This window comes from Adiantum capillus-veneris, chromosome 18 (assembly GCF_014529385.1).
Source record: "Adiantum capillus-veneris isolate H3 chromosome 18, ASM1452938v2, whole genome shotgun sequence".
NCBI classification, from domain to species: Eukaryota; Viridiplantae; Streptophyta; class Polypodiopsida; order Polypodiales; family Pteridaceae; genus Adiantum; species Adiantum capillus-veneris.
Window position 1 is genome coordinate 130597938 of NC_140948.1, and position 26312 is coordinate 130624249.

Sequence of the window (26312 nt, forward strand, 5' to 3'; positions counted from 1 at the left end):
AAATCTTAAGGACATGATTGATGTGGTTGGCATGTCCTAACCGATCAGTCGATGGTATGCCCATATGGAAGGCGTTCTCATGTGGAACATGCACGATTGGCCATGCTTTGATAAGTGTTTAGGTAAGTACTTTCAAACCCATATATGGTTGCATTCTGTAGGTGGTGCTAGTTCGATGCTTACATTAGGCAAAATTTGGACTCACAAAGGGGCCCTTTAAGGAGTTTGATTTTACCTCTCTCTACCAAAACGGGCGCATGGATAATTTTTTGCAAACAAACTCCAAAGTTGGCGGAGGTTTGACAGTTAGAATGTCCTCTTCAAGTTCTATCTACTGATATATAGCACGTCATGAGATTCCTCATATTTTAGAAGATTCTTTTTTTGATTCACCTATGATGTGACAACTCTGTCGGAATCTAAGTGAATCAAAAAAAGAATCTTCTAAAATATTAGGAATCTCATGGCGTGCTAATATCAGTAGATAGAGCTTGAACAGGACATTCTAACTGTCAAACCTCCGCCAACTTTGGAGTTTTTTTGCAAAAATTTATCCATGCGCCCATTTTGGTAGAGAGAGGTAAAGTCAAACTCCTTAAAGGGCCCCTTTGTAAGTCCAAATTTTTCCTAATGATCTTTCTTTGTTCTTTCTTTCTGGTTTAAAGGTTTGATCTACTCGGGATACCATACATGTCCGCTATGTGGTCCTCGACTTGGCTTCCATTGCTCTGATTATTTAGGCAAAGCATTATATGAGGAGCATGGATGATTTTTGCCTGATGTTCATGAGCTGTGTGGACCAAATATATGCAAACAAAACATGCACCCATTGAAGGCAAGTGATTGGAAGAACATGTGGCAAGAATCACGAGAGTTTATGCCACTTGGGATGAAAAGACTCTATTTTTCATGGCCTTTCATATTAGAATGACTTGATTATTAATCATTTTCTCAACCCAATGCATATTTTTCAAAATGTGGGGGCGATCATGTGGAAGACCATTACTGAGAAAAGGGATAATAAAGCGCAAAGAGACAACGTGCAAGCCGTGGGATGAATGCCAAATATGTAGCCTCGTCTTAAACCCAATAGAAATTATTCTATTACAAAAGCTCCATGGGTTTTAACAAAGGAAGAGGAGCAACAAGTAGAGGAATTCATGTCTACATTCAAAACTCTTATTGGGAGCATGTGATGCTTGAAACCAGCTTTTACTATTAAAGATGACAAACTAAGTGGTATTAAGTCTCTTGTTTGGCACAAATTCTTACAGATTATCTTACTAATTTCCATCAAATGTTGCCTGTGACAAATGACATAAGAAACACAATTTACAAGATTAGTGAGTTAGTGCATTAAATCTCATCAAAAGAGATCAGAAGAGACAACATAAATGCAGCTCACTTAAATGCTATAGAGGCAATGTGTATGGTGGAGAAGTATTTTCCAACCAACATTCTTACTATCCAAATTCATTTACTTGTGCATGTGTTTGATGAAGTTGTAAGTATCCTCAGGGAGAGCCCTTTGACGAACGAAGCCTTTTAACGTCCTTATGAATCTCTCCAAAAAGAACATCCACTTGTAATGAACTATTCAAGCTACTGCAACTTGGGTTGCGTTTATATTGTCGTATAATAAAAATTGTACGTATTATACGGTATTATACATTGTATTCTTAAATAATACCAAATAAGACATATAATTGGCCGTATAATCCTATAGTCTAAATCTGAGTGAGTAGAAATCATAAACATTAATTCATATCCCATGCAGGTGCACACTCGAGTAAAATTTCTAGTCTCTCAAGCAAAAACTCTAAGCTTATAATTTTTACATATAATTAGCTTTACCTTTTGCGATAACATTTGAAATAAAGGTCAAACAAATGATTATCTCTAGTGAGAGTACACATGTTTACTCTAGCACTAAGGCAAATAATGTCTATTTATGATATCTACCCATCTTTAAGTATGAGTATATACTCCAACACAATGATAGACGGCTTAAAATCCTAATCTTCTCCTTTTTAAGAGTGAGACAACTCGAACACAAGAAAATCGAAGGTCTAATTTTTAAAATTATTCAATTCAAAAATTAAAAAAAAAGAAAAATTATACTACAAATTATAGTAAACAAAGTTCAAAATACAATCAGCAACTAGATTTTATAATTAGCCTATAATTCTATTTTTTAATTCTTTTATCTTTTAAAATTTATAATTGAAAGATTAAGAGGACTAGTTCTTCAAAATAAAATTATATTTGTTTGTGTCAAATGGTGCTGGAAGAGCACTTGTGGCATGCTATATACTAACAATCATTCAATTGAAGGTTTCTTTGATCGAAGAATTTCTTTGATCGAAGTGCAGAGAAATACTTTGGTGGACTGATTTCAATAACATGTCATCATATAATACGCCCATTTTATTTTGTGAGCGTATTATATGTTAATTAAACGTGTATAATATGTTTATTGTATAATACATAGGGGGATAGCATAGCCTAGAAACGGCTTGTGCAGAAATCTCTTGTTTGTATTTATGAGCTCTTGGGTTCAATTGACCTAAGGATGCCCCGATTATGGACCTTTAAGACAAATGCCAAGGTAGCTGAGGAGGACACTACAAGAGGTGCTTAAGCTTTAGCATTACTCAAAACTCCCGTCGTTGCTATGAGAGTTGCTATAGCCATCCCTCTATAACAAAAATCATAGCCACAACAACTCTATAGGTAAGAATAACCCGAAATGCCAAAATTCAACTCTGGTTTTGGTGCTCTCAGGTAAGCGACAATCGTAACGTAGTTCAAAGGTAAATGTTCTCACCTCTCTCTCTCTCTCTCTCTCTCTCTCTCTCTCTCTCTCTCTCACACACACACACACACACACACACACACACACACACACACACGCACGAGGAGAGGAGGGACATCCATGTATGATCCCTCCCTCTCCTCTTACTTGTGCTCCCTTCCCTTCTTTTCTTTCTCCCTCCCACTCACACACACACATATTGAGAGAGAGAGAGAGAGAGAGAGAGAGAGAGAGAGAGAGAGAGAATTTACACACACGCATGCATAAAGAAGCGATCTATACAAACACATACACACATACATGCATACATTGAGAAAGAGACATAGATAATTAGAGAGAGAGAGAGAGAAAGGAAGAATTTACAACCACACATGCATAAAGAAGCAATCTACACACAGACATACACACATAGATTGAGAGGGAGACATACATAATTACAGAAAGAGAGAGAGAGAGAGAGAGAGAGAGAGAGAGAGAGAGAGAGAGAGAGAGAGAGAGAACGAGAATTAGGATTAGGGTTAGGAGTAGGATTTAAGATATATATAGCTTTTGGATTAGGGTTTAATTCTAGGATTAGGATTAGGGTTTAGATTTAGGATTTATTTTTTATATTTAAGCTTAGCTTTAGGATTATGGTTTTAATATAAGATAAGGATCAGGGTTTAAATTTAGTGTTATGTTTAGGCTTTAAAATTAGATAGAATGTAGAGGAGATGTAGAGATAGAAGATAGAGAGTAGAGAGAGAGGATAGAGAGAGTAATAGTACATAAACCTCCTATTGCTCTCTCTACCCCATCTCTCTAATCTCTACCTTGTCCCTCTATCATATTGCTCTCAACTTACCCCTCTTTACCTCTTTATAGAGAGAGGGATAATTAGGTATAGGTAGAGAGAGGGATGGTTAGGTATGTACCTCCCTCTAGACAGGGGTAGATATAGAGAGACCTTAGCTTGCGAATGGTTTTTTGTCATCTCATATGCACACCTTGGGGTGGACATGTGTGAACACGGACCCAAGGGATCTTGCCACCACCACCACGTAAAGCCTTTTAGAATATGCAATGAATACAAGGATGCAGTCGCACGGGTGGAATGTGTACGGTGCTCAGGAAAAGAGTATGTGTTCAAAAATGTGTGTGGTTTATGCATATGTATGTTTAGGTTTATGTATGTGGCAGCCACTGCAAGGTAAACGTATGTTTAGGTTCAAGTTTAGGGTTTATGAATATTTAAAATAGTGCGGACCTTGAACACGGCTTGTCCTTGAGACATTTGCACATGTAAGCTTGCAAATAGCTTGCATGTAGCTTGTTAGGATCGGACATATAGTCATTTGGAAGCTCCCATGCACAAACAACTCATAGGAAATTCGTTTCTGAAGTCCGCTATGTTTTTGCGGACCAAAAATGTTGTGAACTTCAAAAATGGTTTTTCTATGATTTGTTTGCACATGTGAGCTTGCAAATAGCTTGCTAGGTTTAGGTATGTAGTCGTTTGCAAGATCACATGTGCAAACGGCTTGCAAGAAAGTCGGGTCAGTTGAGATGGATGTTGGAGGTTATAGGATAGCTCACAACCCACCGACATAATGTCAATCCGGTGGATCAAGACCCAGCTTGTGCATGGAGGCGTGGATGTACCAAATGCGACGGATTGAGGACTCTAATGAGAGTAGGAGTTAGTGATTAGAGACGAGGAATTCTAGAAGAGATGGGAAGCACTTCGCACACACACCTCGACCCATCACTCAAGTCTCACAAGCTCAAGGAAATGATGCTAATGTCTCACTAATGACTAACATTCACAACACAAAATCATGCACACACAAGCATATGGAAGCCAAGATTATAAAAATGCAATTGCCTCAACACACAGACTCTAATCTAGCACACACATGAATAATGTGCCCAACACATGAGGAAATTATCAAGAGGAGAGAATGATCATATGAAATTAGAGACTAATAATCATAAATCTAAGCATCAAAACACATAGAGACATGGGAGAGAAGTATAGAGAGACAAATAGCTTTGCATTATCAACCCAATGCTAGCTACAATGTGAGAGAGAAGCTCCATCTCCATAGCCACCTCTCTTCTCTACTCTCCACCCTAGCTCTCAAAAGAATGAGCTTCATATTGTAGCATTTGACATTTATACCTAGGGTTTTTAAAGAAGTGGCCGACCGCCCAAATGTGCATAATAAGCATAGGCTCACAAATACAAGCTGGAACTCTCATAGAGCTCGTAGATACAAGAAAGGTACGTATGCACATGTGTGTATACATCAATGGAATCATAATGCATGTCGTTGACGCTCACCCCTCAACACTCTCCCCTTTCAAAGCTTTGTCGTCCCTAACAAAGCCATGTCGAGGTAGACGTTTGAGGAAGGATGTGCCTCCAAAAGAAAAATATTAATGAGGTAGCAAGTTGAATTATATGGCACTAAAGCATGAGAAGAATGTAAATCACATGTGGAAATGAGTAAATGCAAAGAATTATAAAATGCTACACTGCCATTAAGCATTAGGCAAAATTTGGACTCACAAAGGGGCCCTTTAAGGAGTTTGACTTTACCTCTCTCTACCAAAACGGGCGCATGGATAAATTTTTGCAAACAAACTCCAAAGTTGGCGGAGGTTTGACAGTTAGAATGTCCTCTTTAAGCTCTATCTACTGATATATAGCACGCCATGAGATTCCTCATATTTTAGAAGATTCTTTCTTTTATTCACTTAGATTCCGTCAGAGTTATCACATCATAGGTGAATCAAAAAAAGAATATTCTAAAATATGAGGAATCTCATGGAGTGCTATATATCAGTAGATAGAGCTTGAAGAGGACATTCTAACTGTCAAACCTCCGCCAACTTTGGAGTTTGTTTGCAAAAATTTATCCATGCGTCCGTTTTGGTAGAGAGAGGTAAAGTCAAACTCCTTAAAGGGCCCCTTTGTGAGTCCAAAGGTACCTAATGGGCAAATAAATTGCACTTTGATAAAATTAATCAATCAAGAGTTTTGGGCTTATGGATGAGTCTATCAATTAGTTAGCTATGACTAAGGTTAAAACAACTACTCTAGTACTAGCTAAGTTAGAAAGATTATCTAAATGCAAGATTCCCTAATTGTGCCTTTTAGCTTTGATTGGTCAACTAACTCTCACAACTCCAAACAAACGCTTGAATTTTTCACTTTAAGCTCAATGGAAGTCTTTTTCATGTCATTTTTCTTTATTTTCCTTTTATTCTTCATTTTTCTTTCTTTCACATTGGTCAAAATCATTTGACGTATGTGCTTATTTTGTATGCCCGGGGCTTTTTGCTTCTCAAAGAAAAGTACCCACACTGGGAACCTCTAGGGATCTAGTACCATAGGCAATACATGTGAAAGAAGTACCAAGATCAAACTAAGATTTCTCTTCCAGTTTAAGATTTTAGATTTTTGGTGCTTTTCTTTTAATTTTGTTTTGTTTTTTTGCCTTCCATTTTCTTTATATTCTTACTAGTGTTCTTTGTTGTTTAAGTGAGCAAGCCTCTCTATGCCTAAAAAACTCATAAGGTCTCAAACACTTAAATAATTTTACCAACTAGGACTAGCAGTCAAGTAAATGAGTTAACCTAAAGTCATGGCCTCCTAACCTCAAGACTCATCTATAAGACTAAACTCTAAGTCAATTAACTAAAGCAAAGACAAATTTATACATCTATAATGGCAGATAACAAAACATAACTAAAAGCACTCAACCCAACCATGGAAAACCACAATCAACAAATATAGATATCCACAAGCATGAATCATGGAAAGTAGTACACCCAGAGGTATGTGATGCATCTCCTCAATAGCTATGGAATTCTAGAGCTTGATCTATCCATGTTGCGTGAGCTAAAGTCCATCTATGCTGCAAAATCATCAACAAAACACTACCACCTAGAAAGGTGTGTCAGCATAGAAATGAAAGTTTTATTACGTGAATGCAAATAAAAAGAAATCCTAAACTAAGGTCTCATACCTGGATGCCTAGAGGAAAAAAAGCCAATGGGAAAAAACTGCCTCTAGTATACGTGCATGTGTCTAATGCACCATAATCAATCTGCACAAATCAATGGCATAGTGCAACTAGGAGGGATAAGAGAACTCTCTCCAAACAATAAAATCTGCAATCTCCTAGCTCTCTGTCTAATGGTCATCGGTTGGCTAGCACCTCGCTCCATGTCAATGGTAAACTCCGTAGCACAAGTAATGGGTCTAGGGATGACATCAGTCTGAGACTGTTGGGCAATGAATGTGTGGTTCAAGATCCCTCAATGGTTGACACTTGCCTAGCTCTAAGTCAACAACATAATCAATTGAAATCTCAAATGAGCTATGGCTTGTATCAACCTATGGTGTGATAGGTAGTCGACTCTTCGGTAGCCAAATCTTCAATGTCCACGGTATCTCATTGAATGTACGTCAAGCTCTCCTCACCTGTGGTCATGACTATCTAGCTGGCCTAACTCTAGGTCTAGAGTGTCTCGTAGTAGATGGCCATTGTCGTCGTGAATGTCTTGTATCTTGCCATGTTCCCTCTACTGGACACCTCTGCTGTAATATATCTGCTCTAGGAAGCATAAATGAGCTATGAGCGTTCATCATGGAGTGTGCTATAGCCAACCTTTAGGAACCCAAACCTATCTTTGTCCCTCATAAAACCCTTGTGCCTCTAGTGACCGTCTAGAAGTTAGCCATCCCTGTGGTGCACCCTCATGTGCTCTATGGCTTGCTATCCACACAAGTGTTCCATCACTAGACAAACATCTATCATGAAGCTCTCTGTGGGGAACATAAAACCTGTCTAGTCCTATTGTAGGCTCTATGAGTCAAGTTGTAGCTAGAATCCCTTGTGTGCCCTGCTAAAGTAGCACTACACTAGGGTATAGGGGCCAAACTAGGCTCTAATGGCTCTGGTATCTGTGGTATGGCCTCTACGATGTTCTTGTCAATTTGGTATATAGGTACTTGATGTAACAATGTCTCACAAGTCGTATGTGTCCGCTCCATGATCGGGGAATGTGGTCCTGTCTCTTCAAGAACCAATGACTCTATGTCAACATCTGTATGATGTGTCTGCTCTGTAGGTGAATCACTCGATGGCGTGTCGCTCAGTCTCATAATGATGAGGCTCACTCTGTGGCAGCCTAGGCTCTAGGTCTACACCTGGTGGCATAGTCCTAGGAATCCCTCTCAAAGGAACACAATCAATCATTTATCTAGGAGGTGATCTATGACCTGACTCGGTGGGAGCTGTCGTAGGTAGTCTAGCTCTATAGCATACTGGGCCTGCAGTGGTCGTATCGCAATCCTGCGGTCAGCGCATAGATGGCATGATCAGTGCCTCTATATAATCGCTCTCGAGGATCTTGGTCGAACAAAATCATGGCGCTCACACTTGGAGGTGTGCTAGACTCTCATACATACCTACGTCCACAATCGTTAACATATGTCTCTGTATGCTCAAGTCTATGAAATTCTATCAGCATAGGATGAGTATGTGTATCTAGGGACTCATCATCGGATAGAGGCTCTATGCTCCGTAAGTGTATCTCAAGCATCGGCAGGAACATCGAATCATACTCCTCTGAAGGATCGTGGTATTCCTAGCCTAGGTGTAACTTGCACTGGCTAATGTGTATGAGTATCTTGAGCTAAGCCCTTGAGTTTATGAAAGAAACTTGTCCGGCTGAGATCATGAAATATACATAATCCTCTTTTCTCACCACACAAGACTAGCATGGGTCTATCTATGGCTAACAAAATAGCTAGTTTGTGAAGCTCATCACTCATCGTGGGACTAATGTTGCTCATCAAAGCTGTAATCTAATGTGACACAACTCTATCATGGTCGTGTGATCATGGAATGTCTCTAAAAGTCGGTGTGTCCGCAACAACCTCTGTAAGAAAATGTGTGGTAGGCATTGTCATCAAGGGCCATGGATGCTTTCACATGGATACACAATGTGGTGGCATTGTCCATGATGGCTCAATGGGTCATGTGCTCTCATCTCAGTAGCTTGTGGTAGCTCTACTCTCGGTAAAATTAGTTGTAATGGAATTTGCCTATTCAATTTGAGAGTAGCGGAATTTAATGAGAGTACTTTCAAGAAATGATTTTGTGAGCATAGCGGGTAGACATAATTGAAGATAGCAACATAATTATAGCAATTATTTAACTTGGCATGGACAATACTTTTGCAAGAGAGAGAATTTAGAGAACATGACAACAGTTGAGGACCGGATTTATGTGGAGCCGGTCCCCCCTCCAATAGGCATTTGTATTATGATTTCTCCCATAAAGAGAGACTTGTTACAATACATTCTTTGTGTTCCTTGTGACCTAGGTGAAGCAATGAAGATGGAAAGCTTCATGCATCACCAACATAACATAAACTAGAAGAAAGCTTTAACTATCCCAAGCCTCAGTCCCAAGACCTCAAACACCTTCGAAGGTGGAGAGAGCTAGCAGGGAATGAGGGTAGGGAAGAGGAAGAAGAAACATTTCGTAGGAGAAAGAATTAGTTCCTCACTTATCATACTCTTGTTGCTAGCATACATAATAGCATAGTAATGAGGAAGAAGGAGATGGCAAGCTTAAGCATTGAAGCATGGCTCTTGGTTGGATTTGCACTCCATAGCCAAGAGTGTTGGTGTAGGCTCTCAACCTTTACTTGCTTGGAGAGGGAGCTCTTCCACTTTTCATAGCACACAATGAGAGTGCTTGTGAGTGTGTGTGGGTGAGTATACCCCCTAAGCACCCCCCTAGCTTGCTTGGGTCGACCCCCCCTTGTAGCTCATGCTTGAAGCTCATTGGACCCCTCCAGGCCTAGCCAATCACAAGCAGAAGCCATTACAAGCAACAGGGATAGCCTTGGGACAAGTGTCCCCCTTTCCCCTTTGAGAGAGAGGACTTGATAAATTCAAAAACAATTAGATAATTCAAGTAATTTATCATTGGACCCCTTTGAAGCCTATCCAATAGGCTTCAAGCAACACATGAAGGTAACATGGGTAGGGACCTGACATGTGTCCTTGCTGCCTCTTCAAGGTGGGGCTTCCCTTGTGAGTGTGAGTGTGTGTTCTCTCTCTAATCCCTAGGAAAAGGGCTCGCCCCCCCTCTTGTAGGTATTCTTTTGACTTTAGGAGCTCAAGCACCTTAGTCATCAAGCATGACAAAGCACTTGGACTAGGGGGTATTCCCACAAGCATCTCAGGCAAGCATGTCAAGGCACCTCAAGCACCTTAATCAAGCGGCAAGTCAAGCACCTTAATCAAGCGGCAAGTCAAGCACCTCAAGCATGGAGTAAGTCAAGAACCTTAAGAACCTTAATCAAGCACCTCAAGCAGGAAAAACACCTCAAGCATGACAAGCACCTCAAGCAGGACAAACACATCGAGCTTGGGCCGGGTTCCCACCTCAAGCTCAGCCCTAGTTTACCTAAGGTCAAAGGAATTTTACACACATTATTGGAGGTCTTCAATGAAGCTAACCCTAAGGTCTTATGCTCCATTGGTTAGCCTTGCTCTTGATAGACCATCTTCCATTTGGGCCCCTTTACTATTGGCCCCGTGTTGAGATAGATCTATAAGCACATATCTATATCTTAACACTTGTTCCCGTTTATTCTCCCACATTAAGTGATCAATTTAATATGAGAAAATCATTTGGGTTGGTTAGATATTAGATTTTATGTTTTGTGACCTTCGCCATGCAGTAAATGATTTGCGATGTCCTCCCCTCTTGTATTCTCTAGGAGAATAGCCATAACTTTCATCGGAAGAGGAGGAAGGTGAAGAAGAAGGAGAAGAGGGTGACCTCTTCCTAGCCCTTTTTTTGCTTGTTTCCTCTCTTGCCTTTCAGAGTGATGAGGAGAAGGACTATAGGTTTCTCTTTTCCTCTTGGGAGGAGTAGGCGATCGTCTAGACCGCCGTCTTCGTGGAGCCACATCTTCAGAAGAACTTAGACTGTCATTGCTTTCTTTCTCTTTGGATTCCCCCTCTCGAATGGGAGAGAGTCTTCTTTTGGGGGTCTCTTCAAGAGGCCTCCTAAGCTCTCTCTCCTCTAGGAGAGGAAGGGAAATTCCATAAGCACGAAGTTGTTGAGTAACTTCGGCTTGCAAAACAGGGTTGCCCATAGCTTGTTGCAACCTAGTGACGAGATAATTCACAAACATGGGAGCATCATCATTAGCACCTTCATGTGCAAAATCAAAGCTATCAATGTTCATTCTACTCTCTTGATTATTGTCAGCCATGTTAACAAAATTTATGTTTATACTTAGTGTATGCTTTGGCAATACAAAACCTTAGTTGCCACTCCTCTTAGCCTTTGAAAATCGGCTCTTAAGTATCTACACCCACCGCTCAAAGTGGTTAATTATAGAGAGTAGAGGAGTAGGTCTAACATAGCAGAGTTGCCAAGGGCTAGCTCCTTTCGGACTTCTTATGGCTCAATAATGGTAAAGCCGTAGGCAAGTCTAAAAAGACTCCATTATTAAGTCCAAAGCTCCCGAGGTGTGCACCATCCCCCACATAGTGGGCTTAACAAAACCGATACTAGATCCCAATTCCACTTAATCTATTATAATTAACAACATCAACCATTTATAGGCTACTTAAGGACCTCTCTTCTTAAGCAAGAAAAGAGAAACCAAATGCTCTGATACCAATGTAATGGAATTTGCCTATTCAATTTGAGAGTAGCGGAATTTAATGAGAGTACTTTCAAGAAATGATTTTGTGAGCATAGCGGGTAGACATAATTGAAGATAGCAACATAATTATAGCAATTAGTTAACTTCGCATGGACAATACTTTTGCAAGAGAGAGAATTTAGAGAACATGACAACAGTTGAGGACTGGATTTATGTGGAGCCGGTCCCCCCTCCAATAGGCATTTGTATTATGATTTCTCCCATAAAGAGAGACTTGTTACAATACATTCTTTGTGTTCCTTGTGACCTAGGTGAAGCAATGAAGATGGAAAGCTTCATGCATCACCAACATAACATAAACTAGAAGAAAGCTTTAACTATCCCAAGCCTCAGTCGCAAGACCTCAAACACCTTCGAAGGTGGAGAGAGCTAGCAGGGAATGAGGGTAGGGAAGAGGAAGAAGAAACATTTCGTAGGAGAAAGAATTAGTTCCTCACTTATCATACTCTTGTTGCTAGCATACATAATAGCATAGTAATGAAGAAGAAGGAGATGGCAAGCTTAACCATTTAAGCATGGCTCTTGGTTGGATTTTCACTCCATAGCCAAGAGTGTTGGTGTAGGCTCTCAACCTTTACTTGCTTGGAGAGAGAGCTCTTCCACTTTCCATAGAACACAATGAGAGTGCTTGTGAGTGTGTGTGGGTGAGTATACCCCCTAAGCACCCCCCTACCTTGCTTGGGTTGACCCCCCCTTGTAGCTCATGCTTGAAGCTCATTGGACCCCTCCAGGCCTAGCCAATCACAAGAAGAAGCCATTACAAGCAACAGGGATAGCCTTGGGACAAGTGTCCCCCTTTCCCCTTTGAGAGAGAGGACTTGATAAATTCAAAAAAAATTAGATAATTCAAGTAATTTATCATTGGACCACTTTGAAGCCTATCCAATAGGCTTCAAGCAACACATGAAGGTAACATGGGTAGGGACCTGACATGTGTCCTTGCTGCCTCTTCAAGGTGGGGCTTCCCTTGTGAGTGTGAGTGTGTGTTCTCTCTCTAATCCCTAGGAAAAGGGCTCGCCCCCCCTCTTGTAGGGATGCTTTTGACTTTAGGAGCTCAAGCACCTTAGTTATCAAGCATGACAAAGCACTTGGACTAGGGGGTATTCCCACAAGCATCTCAGGCAAGCATGTCAAGGCACCTCAAGCACCTTAATCAAGCGGCAAGTCAAGCACCTCAAGCATGGAGTAAGTCAAGCACCTCAAGCACCTTAATCAAGCACCTCAAGCAGGAAAAACACCTGAAGCACGACAAGCACCTCAAGCAGGACAAACACCTCGAGCTTGGGTCGGGTTCCCACCTCAAGCTCAGCCCTAGCTTACCTAGGGTCAAAGGATTTTTACACACATTATTGGAGGTCTTCAATGAAGCTGACCCTAAGGTCTTATGCTCCATTGGTTAGCCTTGCTCTTGATAGACCATCTCCCATTTGGGCCCCTTTACTATTGGCCCCGTGTTGAGATAGATCTATAAGCACATATCTATATCTTAACACTTGTTCCCGTTTATTCTCCCACATTAAGTGATCAATTTAATATGAGCAAATCATTTGGGTTGGTTAGATATTAGATTTTATGACATTAGTTGTGCGGCACCTCGTCGTGTCAAGGGTGACTCTGGATGGTGTATGTGAGGATCATGGTCTCAAGCTCATCTTAGTTTCCATTCATAAATCTCGCGATGATAACTGCTCAAGAAATGTGTCAATATTGGGTCTCAACCTAGATCTGGAATTGTCTATGGTGTCATATGGCACAATGGGTCTAGGTGGGAATCTTGGAGGTGCTCTACGGGGTGATCCCACTGCGTGAGTACACACTAGCTCTAGCTCCGCTATGGCACTAGGAATAGGTGATATAGGGCTAGGGGTAAGTCTGTATGGAAGGCCAAAAATCATCGGGTATGTGCTTCAACCATCAAGACCGACATAGGTCCTACTACCCATGGGTGTACCAAAGTCTACCTGAGGCTCTAGGACAGGCATTTGTGACTCTCTAGAATACATGCAATCATCCTCACCAGCATATAACATACCATCATACAATCATCGTAGTTGAACGGTCACTGGATGGGACTGTGTGTCAACAATGTCCTCAAGATATGCCACTATAATCTCATGTCTCCTCTCTATCCTCTGAACTTAGTAGAGTACCTCTATGGAATCTATGAGATGATCGTGCAGCGTAGGTTGTGCACTGGCTCTAACTGTCTGTAAAGCAGGAGTAGAATGGTCATGAGGTAGAAGCCTCACATAATATAGAGCAATATCATGATAGCGATGTACAGGTCGATCACGATAGCATAAAAGTCTGTCGTACTCTCCTACCAACCGTAACAATACTAAATCGGAGCCGCCAGGGATCATGGTCACCATCTATTAATCTATGTCAAATCTAGAAATCAAAGGCTAGCCAAGCGCTAATCTAGGGTCACTGCAGTATGAACAAGCTCTAGAAAACATCTCTCGGCCCAAGTCGCGGTCAAAAAGCAATCAACGTCTCAAATCTGACTCTAATCGTGTGCTAGCATATGACCATTGGCTAAACTCAATCCAAGACAAGATCTCGCGTGTGAATGGGCTCTAACTAGCGTAACATGATTAATATCAAGACCACAAATGAATCTCTATAGCTAATCAGGGTCAAAAGTGATCTCTCACGAAATCTGCAATCAAATCGAGCCAAAATAGAAAAATGCAAGTGAATAGGCTCTAAGGATCATGAACTTGTCGAATATCGACCAAAATTAAAGTAAATGTAAAAACAAGGTCCATGCGTGCAATCTGGCTCAAATTTGGTCAATTCTGGAGTAATCGGACAAAATTTGACAAAAATCGAGCTCTCTAGGTGTACCTACTCTAAACGTGCCTACTCGTACATAAATGCGCATGAATAAGACGTGTACGGGATTTAGGATGCGTGTGTGATGCAAGGAGAAGAGTCAGGGAACATAAATGCAAGACTTTTTAATTTTTTTTGACTTTTTGATTTTTTATAAAATAAAAATATTTACAAAGAAATACAACAAAAAATAAAAAAGAAATGAATAAACCAGAAATAAAAAGGGTAAAAGTCTCCAAAGAAAATAAAAAGAAAATCAAATGCAATTTTTTAGTTTATAAGTTTTTTTGTCTTTTTGGTATTTTGGTGATTTTTATTACTTTCTTTCAAATTTTTATTTAATTTTTTGTTTTTAAGGATTTGGTGATTTTTTTGTTTTTTATTTTATTTTTATTTTATTTGAATTTTCTAATTTTTTGAGATTCTTTTCTTATTTTTTTTAGTTTTTTGTCATTTTATTTGAATTTGTTATTTTTTGGGAATTTTCCTAAGTTTTTGTCTATGTTTGTGAATTTTTTTGTCCTTTAAATTGAATTTCTTTTTTTTGAGGTTTTTGGGAAATTTTTTCCTTTTTCTTGTTTTTTTTTCCTTGGGCTAATATACAAATAAATGAAAGTGAAAGTGAAAAAAAATAAAAATGAAACCGAAACGAAACGAAATGAAATTGAAAGGGAATGAAAACGAAATGAAATTGAAAAGAAACAAAATGAAATGAATACAATAAAAACGTCAATGACACCAAAAAAAAAGGAAAAAGGCACTTGAAGAAAGAGAGAAAGAAGACAAGGGAAAGAGAGAGGTGCTCTTTTTTTTTCGTCTTCTTGTAGCTTAATGAGTTTGTGTTTAGAGATGCGTTCACGCATGTGTGTGTTTGGTGTGTGTATGTAGAGTGTGAATGTGTGTGTGAACGGTGTGTGTGGGGTGTGAATGTGAGCGTATGTGTGTGGAAGTGTGCGTGCATTTTTTTTATCTTTAAAAAAAATAGAAAACAACAAAAAAGGTAAAAAAATTAGCAAGGATTGAAAAATTACTCAAAAAATATCCAAAAAATAAGGGAAATTCACAGAGTAGCAAAATATGCTCCGGATCAACAATTTGCCTTAGGTATTTTTATCTTAGTCATTTTTTGGATACAAAATAGTAATTTTAGGCAAAAAATTAGCAGAAAAATGTTAAAACTTTGCAAAAAGTAGCCAAATAATCACCAACAAATTTTTGAAAATTATGCAGTTTGAACTAGCTCAAAATGCAACACTTAGCAATGTTGTTGCACTCTTCAATCAATCATTGGTCAAATTATCACTCAAATCCAATTTTGACAGTTTTTAATCGTTTTTTACTCAATTTGATCCAAATGTAGTCTAATCAGTGACCTAATTAGATAAATTTTTGCACATCTATTAATAACACCATCAAACCATAATTTGAATCAATTCAATTGCATTTTAATTCACTCATTCAAATCAATTCAAAGGTGTGTAACTTTGCACAATTAACATACTTACAAGCTTGCACACACATAATTTTGCGGCAATTTCGAATGCATAATGACGTGATTTTGTGACTCAAAAAACTGATCCGTAATCACCACAACATCATCAAGCATACAAGTGATTTCTACTCATTCAATCGGCACAAAATTTACCACAAATTGCACCTAAAATGTGCACACTTTTGCCTACACATAGGCAAACACAAAACCACTCCTAATTTTAGCACATCAAGTACGTTCAAAATCATCAATTGCAATCAAAATTAGTGGACTCCCATTGCACTAAATCATCACGTCAATTCCAACTCCAAATGATGCATGCACACACACACACACACACACACACACGTATGTGTGTGTGTGTGTGTGTGTGTGTGTGTGTGTACTTGCATCCGCTTCACCGCACCTTCACCTACATGCAACCAGCACAAACTCTCATGTACAGCATCAATTTCATTAAAAATTAAACACATAAGAATAATGGGCATGCATCCAATTATTGATTTAGCAATGTGTAGCACAAAAAGCCCATATAATTAGTGAGTAATTAGAGGGAATAATTAGCCAAAAAAATCTCTTTCATTACACACTAGAAATTGCTCAATTTTACATGAAATTTTTGTAAATTTCTTGCAAAACAGTGATTATCTTGCCTCTAATTAGGTTCGGAAACACATGTGTGCACTCAATGGTTAGTAGATTAGTGTGTAATTAGTGTGTACAAAAAGAAAAAAACGCAAAATTAGTCTACAAGTTACACAAAACAAACCGTATTGTCATTCCTTCAACCAACACCAAATCCTAATAAAAATGAAACTCAAACCATCACACATGTGATCCTCTAGCTTCGGCACTCGATCACCGGCAACGGTGCCAATGCTGGAGGTCGTAGCATAGCTCACAATCCACCGACATAATGTCAATCCGGTGGATCCGACCCCAGCTAGTGCATGGAGGCGTGGATGTACCAAATGTGACAGATTGAGGACTCTACTGAGAGAGTAGGAGTTAGCGATTAGAGAAGACGAAATGCAAGAAGAGATGGGAAGCTCTTCGCACACATACACACCTAGATTCATCATTCAAGTCTCACAAGCTCAAGGAAATGAAGCTAATCTCTCACTAATGACTAACATTCACACACAAAATCATGCATACACAAGCATATGGAAGCCAAGATTAGAGAAATGCAATGCCATCGCCTCAAAACACACACTCTAATCTAGCACACACATGAAGAAAGTGCACACCACATGAGGAAATTAGAAAGAGGAGAGAATGATTATATGAAATTAGAGACTAATAATCATAAATCTAAGCATACCAACACATAGAGACATGGGAGAGAAGCATAGAGGGACAAATAGCTTTGCATTATCGCCCCCAATGCTAGCTACAATGTGAGAGAGGAGCTCAATCTCCATAGCCACCTCTCTTCTCTACTCTCCACCCTAGCTCTCAAAAGAATGAGCTTCATATTGAAGCATTTGACATTTATACCTAGGGTTTTTTAAGAAGTGGTCGGCCGCCAAAATGTGCATAATAAGCCTAGGCTCACAAATACAAGTTGGAACTCCCATAGAGCCTGTAGATACAAGAAAGTTACGTATACACATGTGTGTATACATCAATGGAAGCATAATACAGGTCGTTGACGCTCCCCCATCAACATTGGACTCAATCAAAAAGTGGACCGAACTTTGAGACACTTTCGTAAAAGCCAAGCATTGTGAACAAGTAAGTCTGTAAATTCTGCCTCATTCAAATTTAGAGGACTTGTGTGCCTTGATCACTCATGTAAGATACATCGCTCTTTCAGGTGACATTCCATTCTACAAAGTTGCAACCAAACTCGTCATATGTTATAGAGGTAGCCCCAAGAAGTGTACGGCTGTAGAGGGCTACAATATTCCAGTCACCTTGGCATTTGTGGAGGAGACCGGAGAGGAATATGAACAAGAAGCTACAAATGTGGCACAAGATGAACCCAAAACTGCTTCTCAAAGAGGGATTATTTTTCTCCATTTTGTCATAAACATTGTGTTTGAGCAGTTTTGGCCCCTCTTATCTCTATACTAAACATGTGAAACTTAAATTGTGAATCAAATTGTAATTGGTGCGCGTTTCCTTCTGCATTAACATCAACATGTCTTATGTTATCATGAATATATATTTCACTACAAGAGGTACTTCACATTAGCGATGCTCGCAGTGAGACGCTAAAAAGTGAAAATCCACGGCGTCGCTATGAGCGTCGCTACTTTCTTTGTTGCATAGAGACACCCATAGCGACGTCGACAAGGGTAAAAAATAAACCGAGAGCGACAAAAACTCAGATCTCAGATCTGAGTTTTGGCGCTCAAGCGAAAGAGATAAACCCGCGCTCTCCCTCTCTATCTCTTTCTCACCCCCCCCCCCCCCCCCCAACACACACACACACATACACGAGGAGAGGAAGGAGAGCCAGGTATGCTCCTTCCCTCTCCTCTCTCTCATATCCCCTTCTCCTCTTTCTCTCTCTCTCCCTCGCACACACACACACACACATTGTGTCTTTGAAAGAGAGAGAGAGAGAGAGAGAGTAAAGAGAGAGAATGATATATATATATATATATATAAGCAAAGAGAGAGAGAGAGAGAGAGATTAAAAAAGTAGAGAAAACATGAAATGAAATATTATATTAAGATTTAGGGTTAGGTTAGATTTAAAATTACATTTAAAATTAGGTTAGATTAAGATTTAAGATTAAGTTAGATTACATTTAACTTATATTTAAAATTTATGCTAAATTTAAAATTAGGTTAGACTTAAGATTAGGTTAAGATTTAAATTAGATTTAATATTATATTAGATTGCATTTGGTTTTAGGTTAGATTTAGGTTTATGTTGAGTTTAAGACTAGGTTAGATTGAGATTTACGTTAGATTTAAAATTAGGACAAGATTTAAGGTTAGGTAGGTTAGATTTAAGCTAGATTACATTTAGGTTTAGGATTTACGATTGGATTATATTTAGGTTTATGTTGAGTTTAAGATTAAATTAGATTTAGATTTAAGTTTAAGACAAGATTTAAGATTAGATTAGATTTAGATTTAAGTAAGATTACATTTAGGTTTAGGTTAGATTTAAGATTACATTAGATTTAGGCTTATGTTGAGTTTAAGATTAGATTAAATCTAGATTTATGTTAGATTTAAGATTAGATTAGATTTAGGTTAGATTTTAGGGCATGTCAATGAAGGCTTTGCCCAAAGAGCAAACACCAGGTACACAACATTATGTATATTCCCATCAGAATCTGACATTATGTATATTCCCATCAGAATCTGACACCTATTAACTCACCCACTAACCATGTTCAACTAGCTCAGAATCACGACATGTTCAATTAGGTTAGACTTAAGATTAGATTTTGGATTTAGTTTTTATATTAAATTCTACCTTTGGGATTACGAAAAAAAATTAGAGTTAGGCAAATGGTGATCCCTCTCTTCCTCTCTACGGATACACCTTAAGTTGGAAAGCTTTCAACGGCATGATACTGAGATTGGAGGCCAACATGTAATGTGCTAAGTTATCCCTTGAACAAGGATGTTAAGATGCTGTGAACTGCTATAGCTAGAGAAGAGGCAAAAGATTTTTGTCCACTACATGCACTATCATGCAGACGTGGGTATGTAGATTTCTCGTACCCACAAATATAGGCATTGACCAATAAAGACGAGATTATAACCCGGTCGTTCTGATCTCCGTGCACCTCTAGACCAAGGTGTGCGGGGATCGGACATGACTAGAGAATGTGAGGTAGTTTACAGTGTGAACAAAGAGAGAGAGAGAGAGAGAGAGAGAGAGAGAGAGAGAGAGAGAGAGAGAGAGAGATAGAAGACGAAGGATGCAATAGAAGATTAAATTTATGTCCATGTTATAATATTTTTACATTCATTATGAGTAGTGACGAGGATGTGGGGCTGTCCAACCAAAACACTTATCTCCCAACAAGGATCTTATGTCCTTGTTGTAATCAATGCAAGCATCTTGTGCGATGGACAAGACGCGTTTCTTTGCAACACGTTCTTGAATTTGGTGAGTTTGATCCATCTGTTATAGATCGAGTTGTTGGCAATTATAACTCGTCGGACTCTCACGCTGGCCAACATGCAGATATCTTGCAACCTAATAGACGTGTTCACAGGCGCTTTAGTCAAGCAGCATACGTGAGGCCACAAGATGTAGCCTCTAACAAAGGATGATCATGCATGCCACATTCCCAACGAGGCAATGTTTGAGTCCGAGATCAATGAAATGATCGAGACGATCATGGATTCAGAAAGGCTTATCTATGATGATATGAAAAGTGAAGCCGATACGCCATTGTATGATGGAGCAGGTGTGTCTAGATTGAAGGTGCTCCTAGTTCTTCTCAGCATGCAGGTAAAGTTTGGATGGAGTGACACTAGCGTCACAACTCTTTTCAAGTGATCTGTTACAATGTGTTTACTTCAATAAAAAACTCTAGATGTATAATGATCCAAGATAGATTACTTACACAAGTGTACCGCATTTCTTTGTTGTGTAGATTTCTCAAAGAGCACATACTGCGAGCTGATAATGTGATGCTAGATTCCAGAGAGGAAGCAAGAAAGATAGTGCAAAACTTTGGTGATGGATTACAATTCTATTCAGGCTTGTCCTAACGACTGCATTCTTTTTAGAGGGGAATACATAGACATGGAGAAGTGTCCAAAATGTAATTTCGAGAGATATCGAGTAGACCTCCACGGACAAAAAATTTCACAAAAGGTTTTGGAACATTTTCCTCTGCTTCCTCGCATCAAGCATTTCTTTGAATGTAAGTCCATGGCCGCCCTAGCATCATGGCATGAGGAGAATAGATCTTTGGATAGTGTGCCACGGATTCCTGCAGATTGTGCAACCTGGAAACATATAGATGGTACATGATCGGATTTTGCCAGGGAAGCTCGAAATTTGCACATAGGCCTGGCTATGGATGACGTAAATCCCATTTGGTCAGAGATCAATATCTTACAGTGTATGGCCCGTTGTCGTCGTCAACTACAACATTCCCCGGTGGTTAACTACCAAGAAGGGGCACCTGTTTCTAAGCTTGATTGTGACGGTGTCGTATAAAGTGAAGAATATGGATGTGTATCTTCGTCCACTACTGGAAGAGCTACAACACTTGTCGATTGGCATAGAAGTGGTGGATATAAGCCGACACACACATCGACGGAATGCTTTGATCAGAGGCATTCTAATGTGGACCATGCATGACTATCTCGGACTAACAGAATGTTCAGGTGATTTACACTCAAACTCAAACACTATAAATCTTGGGTTTTCTGAAGCTTATCTATTTTCATGTGTATACATGCAAGGCTTCAAACAAGCGGATACAGAGCATGTGTCACACGTGGACCTAGACTTAATTCACATCGGGCGGCCCTCATTGAAGAAGCAAATCTACGAAGGTCATCAAACGTATCTTCTAGAGAATCATGAGTTACACGATGGCTTTTTGGGAACAGAGCCACCGAGGATGTCTACACAAGCAAGAGCCACAAAGGGCACGAATCGAGTGGAGACGGGGAAGACGACCGTCGATGCATTATCCGACAGGTCTGGAGAGCCTACCAAAATTTATGAGCTTAAGATGGTTGTACAACCAATTGAAAAGCGCACAGCAGTGCTGTGAAGAAGTGACTGAGGAGGAGTGGGAGTACTCTTGGGGTTGCGCAACCAAGGTAAGTTTGCAATGTACGATTAGCGACTTTCTAGATGTTTGAACGGCCACTCATAATCTTTGTTGGTTGTAGTATAAGTCATACACAGCAGTATGGTGTAAAGGTCGACATTTTAGGGTGGAATGGATCGACAAAAGGCGTTTTACTCAAGATTGTGGAATCGTGGAAAAATTTGAATAGTCTAGTCGACGACGATCTCTGATGCAGATCTTGTGGTGGTGGAATTCACTTACTTCGGCACGCTACAAAAGATTTTGAGGCTCGATTATAGAGGATTTTTTGTCGACTTGTTTGATGTGCAATGGTTCAAGATAAACATGGAGGGCCGCAACGCTACTGTGTGCAGAGGAGAGTCTGGTTTCCTTGAGGTGGATTCAACTAAAAAATGGACTGACCTAAGAGACACTTTTGTACTACTTGAGCATTGTGAACAAGTAAGTCTATAAATAGTTAACATCCAATTTTAGAAGTTATGCGCTTGGAAGCTTTCATGTAAGTTATGTGGCTCTGGCAGGTGATATTTCATCCTACAAAGTCTGCATCAAACTGGTGGTACATCATAGAGGTAGCCCCTCATAGTGCACGGACGTTTTGAGGGATACCAATCACAGTGGCATCAATGGATGAGATCAGAGAAGATTCTCAATCAAAAGCCATTGAGATGGTGCTAGACAATCATCAAGCTGCTACTCTCTATGGGGTGCATGCAGAGGATCTACAAAATGAAACGGAGGACATCTATCTAAACGGAGAGCTCTCTATAGACATAGGGAGTTATGCTGAGCTATGCGAGGATGCAAGAGAGACCTCTTAAAGCCATAAACATTGTATTTGAACAATTTTTCTCCCTTTTATAATATATATTGTATTCACGTGGCTTTTTGTCCATTCCTGTCTATATGCTATACTTGAGAAACTTAAATTGTGTTTAATCGTCATTGCTTCCACTCCAAGTATGCTCCAAGTATGTTCTCACAAGCAAGGACACTCCTCAATGTGTCGTGAAAGTATGATATGCTGACACAGCACTGCGTTTCGAGTGCAATGGAGACTAGGTGCAGCCACGAAGGAGGTGATCCGTCTCTGCTTATAGAGTTGCTCATCCCTCCACTAGATCTAGTTGATCGGGTGAAGAAGACGCTAAGAAGCACTACTCTGTGGGCCAGAGTAGTGATTCTTATCGTCTCCTTCACCCGATCAACTAGATCTAGTGGAGGGACAAGCATCATCTATGAGCAGAGACGGATCACCTCCTTCACGATTGCAGCCTCAGTCTCCATCGCATTCGCAGCGCAGTGCTATCATAGCTACATATAAAAGGCATGTTGTTCAAGACATAGCTTTTACAAGATATGTAGAATACACACGGGAGACAAATACACAAGAACTTCATAGGAATATCCCTCCCTCTTTATGAGTCCTCTCTCTCTCTATATATACACAGGAATCTCTCTCCCTATTATCTATAGTATAGATTATAACTTGTCCATGTTTTCTTCTCTATTTAATATTAAGATTAAATGTTCGTGTGTTAAATGCAGGTATGGATGATGATGAGTTTCTTTCTTCTTTCTCAACCCATTATAGGAGCGTCATTGCTTTGGAGCACCATCACGGCGTTCCACTCCTTTAGCATCTCCCTTTGTTTTGGAGCATTCAGCACGCTCCGAAGCGTCGGTGTTGACAAGAAAATCTTCACACTCGTCTAGGCACCGACGCTCTAGTGGTGGCAACAGCGGTTGCTGTGAGAATTCTGTCGCTAATCCCTCGACACCGCCTTGTGTTCGACAAGGCTCCTCACCTTCCCCTTCTTTGCCCGCCCACACACCAGCCACAGCATCACCATCTACGCCAGGTTTTGTGCGGCTATCAACCGTTCCTGGCTACACACCACTAGCTACTCCTCTGGGAGTCACCCCACTCGACACTCCTTGCTTCAGGGCCCAGACTTTAGTAGAAACACCTGACATCCGTACCCCCATTGAGATGCCGCTAGAGACCCTTGCCAAGACAGCCAGGTTAATGCATCATAGGCAAGAGGGCTTGCCGTACTTGGTCGACATCAGTAGCGCCATCATCTTGGATGATGAAGGCAAGAAGTTAATCTCGCGCATGCGCGGTATTTGCTCTCAAGTGTTTAGACACTACATACTAAACACCTGGAGTGAAGTGACAAATTAATTAAAAGACAGAGTCATCAGCATGCTGCATGACGGGTTTCCCGTCTCAAGTCGGGATGAGCGCTTCAATGAAGACATGATGAAGGTTTGAATGCATAAATACTGCAATCACAAGCATTCTAAAGTACAAAAAGAAATAAAGCATGGGTGGAATAGACCAGATTGGTTGGCCAAAGAAGATTGGAAGAATAAGAAGCGAGCAGCGTGCGAGAATTCTGACAAGTGGAAGCAACAATAGGAGGCAGTCAAAGCGTGAGTAGAGGTAGGAAACTCGCACCACTTGGGGAGCGGCGTGTGGGCATTATTTGAAGCCGATTTTGTAAGTATTTTTGCATTGCTCTTTAGGTTTGGTAGTTACGTCTATTTGTACTTTTAAATTCTAACATAATGGATTCCTTGTATGTTTTGAACAGTGGTTGATGACAAGACGTAACCCCACACCGTACGAGCGCGAGTACGCGAGTTGAAAGGGCTTGAACACCCTGATGGACATTCTGAGTTCTCGCGGAGGCATGGTTAGTATTTCACTTTAATCTTTTACATTTGTTGTATTTTAATGATAGGCTAAGAAAATAGATTGTGTCTTGGATTAATTTAGGTTTACTATATTCTCGAAATATTCAATATGGTTGATGGGTGAATGCCCTGCCACCCAAAAAAATTTACTCTCGAGCGTCGGTATAAGCGTCTCTATATAAGGTTCTGCTACGTCGCTATAAGCGTCGCTTTAGAAGGACTGTAATCGTCTCTTTAGAAGGAATGTAACTGTCGTTATAATTGTCGTTATATGTGTCACTATACGCATCGCTATAGTGATGCATATAGCAACGAATATAGCGACATTCTCATAGCGACGGTTGTAGCGACACCGGGGAGTATAAAAACTCAATGTATTTCCGTCGCTAAAAGCATCACAAGTGCACATAACCTCTTGTAGTGTTTTAACTTGAAATTGTGAATCAAACTATTATCATTTATATGTTTTAGCTCCAAACGTGTTTTCTTTTAATGCATATACGGATCCAGATGTGTTCTATGCTTCCCTCAAACTCGAGTAGAGGAGGTGATATGACGTACACCATAGCACCATCTCACAGGATCGTCGTTCCACTCCTTTGGAGTCTCCGTCTACTTCGAAGCAATCAACACGCTCCAAGATCTCGATTTTGACTTGATGGACTACACACTCCTCTAGGCACTAACACTCTAGTGGTGGAGACGATTGTGGATGAGGCCCCACTAATGCTTCCACACCACCTCGTAGTCACCGAGGCTCCTTACCTTCCCCTTCTTTGCCTGCCCCCACATCGGCCATGCTGTCATCCTGTACTCCCTCTTTTGCGCCACCATCAAGATCTCCTGGCTACACACCACTAGCTACTCCTCTGGAACTCACCCCACTTGACACTCCTTGCTTCGGAGTCGAGACTTCCATGGAGACACCTACAAATGCGACCCCTGCCAAGACACCACTCAAGATCCCTACCAAGATTCTTGTAGTGACACCTAGGTTCAACCACAACAGGAGAGAGGGCTTGACATACTTGATCAACGTTGACACTACAAGAGGTCGCACAGAATTCGATGCAGGTACCGATGAAATAGCGCTAAATTTTAAACTTAAAAGTGTTAAAATAAGGTTCGGAAGAGGCGCCGGTATCGTAGCGTCGGTATAACTATCAGTGTGGTGGGCGTCAAAATAGGCCTATAAAGAAGCATCGGAATAATCAACATAATAAGCACCGATATTAATATATTGAATTCCAACGCCTATTCCGTGATCCCTACCGACAGTCATACCGTAACCTGTATCGACGACCAAAACCTGCAAATTTTTTTTGGGCAGAGAGGGCTGGGAACTATTGCTGCATGTACTGCAGCAAAAGAAAATAGCCCTCTCTGCTCAAAGGAAGAGTGCAAAATCAACCACACTCCACCTACAAGCTGATGCTAAAGAGCGTGTGTATGGCAATTAGCAAAATTGTAAGAATAACATAACTTGTTAACATGATTAAACCATGAGTCAAAAATTGTAAACCATAAACATAACCTTTGTGCCATACCATAACCATAATCATAACCATCACATGATTGCTATACCATCATAGCAAAACCATAACCATCACCTCAACCAAAACCATAACCATAACCTTGCACAATTGCCAAAACCATAACCTTGCACAACCATAACCATAAAAATAAGTTGATTGTCAAACCTTAACCATACCATAAACATAAGTACTACAAAACTGTACATAATATACAAGAGGTCACTGAGTGAGAAGCCCTCATGGTAATGCCTCCCAATAGATGTCCTCTCCCTCCTCCTCTAGCTGCATCAAAAGGGCAACAAGTCCATGCTTGTACCCATACTTCTCCTCTTGGCGTGTCGGAAGGCGCTTCACGGTAACTTCCTACAAAATTATGGTTTAATCATTAGATAAATATTCAAATAACATATATATTATCAATA

The 26312-nt window shown here is 40.1% G+C and overlaps 1 pseudogene; it reads right to left on the minus strand.

Moving 5' to 3' along the window:
• Positions 1-13230: 13230 nt before the first annotated feature.
• On the minus strand, positions 13231-25154 carry LOC147436411 (uncharacterized; annotated as a pseudogene).
• Positions 25155-26312: the final 1158 nt, after the last annotated feature.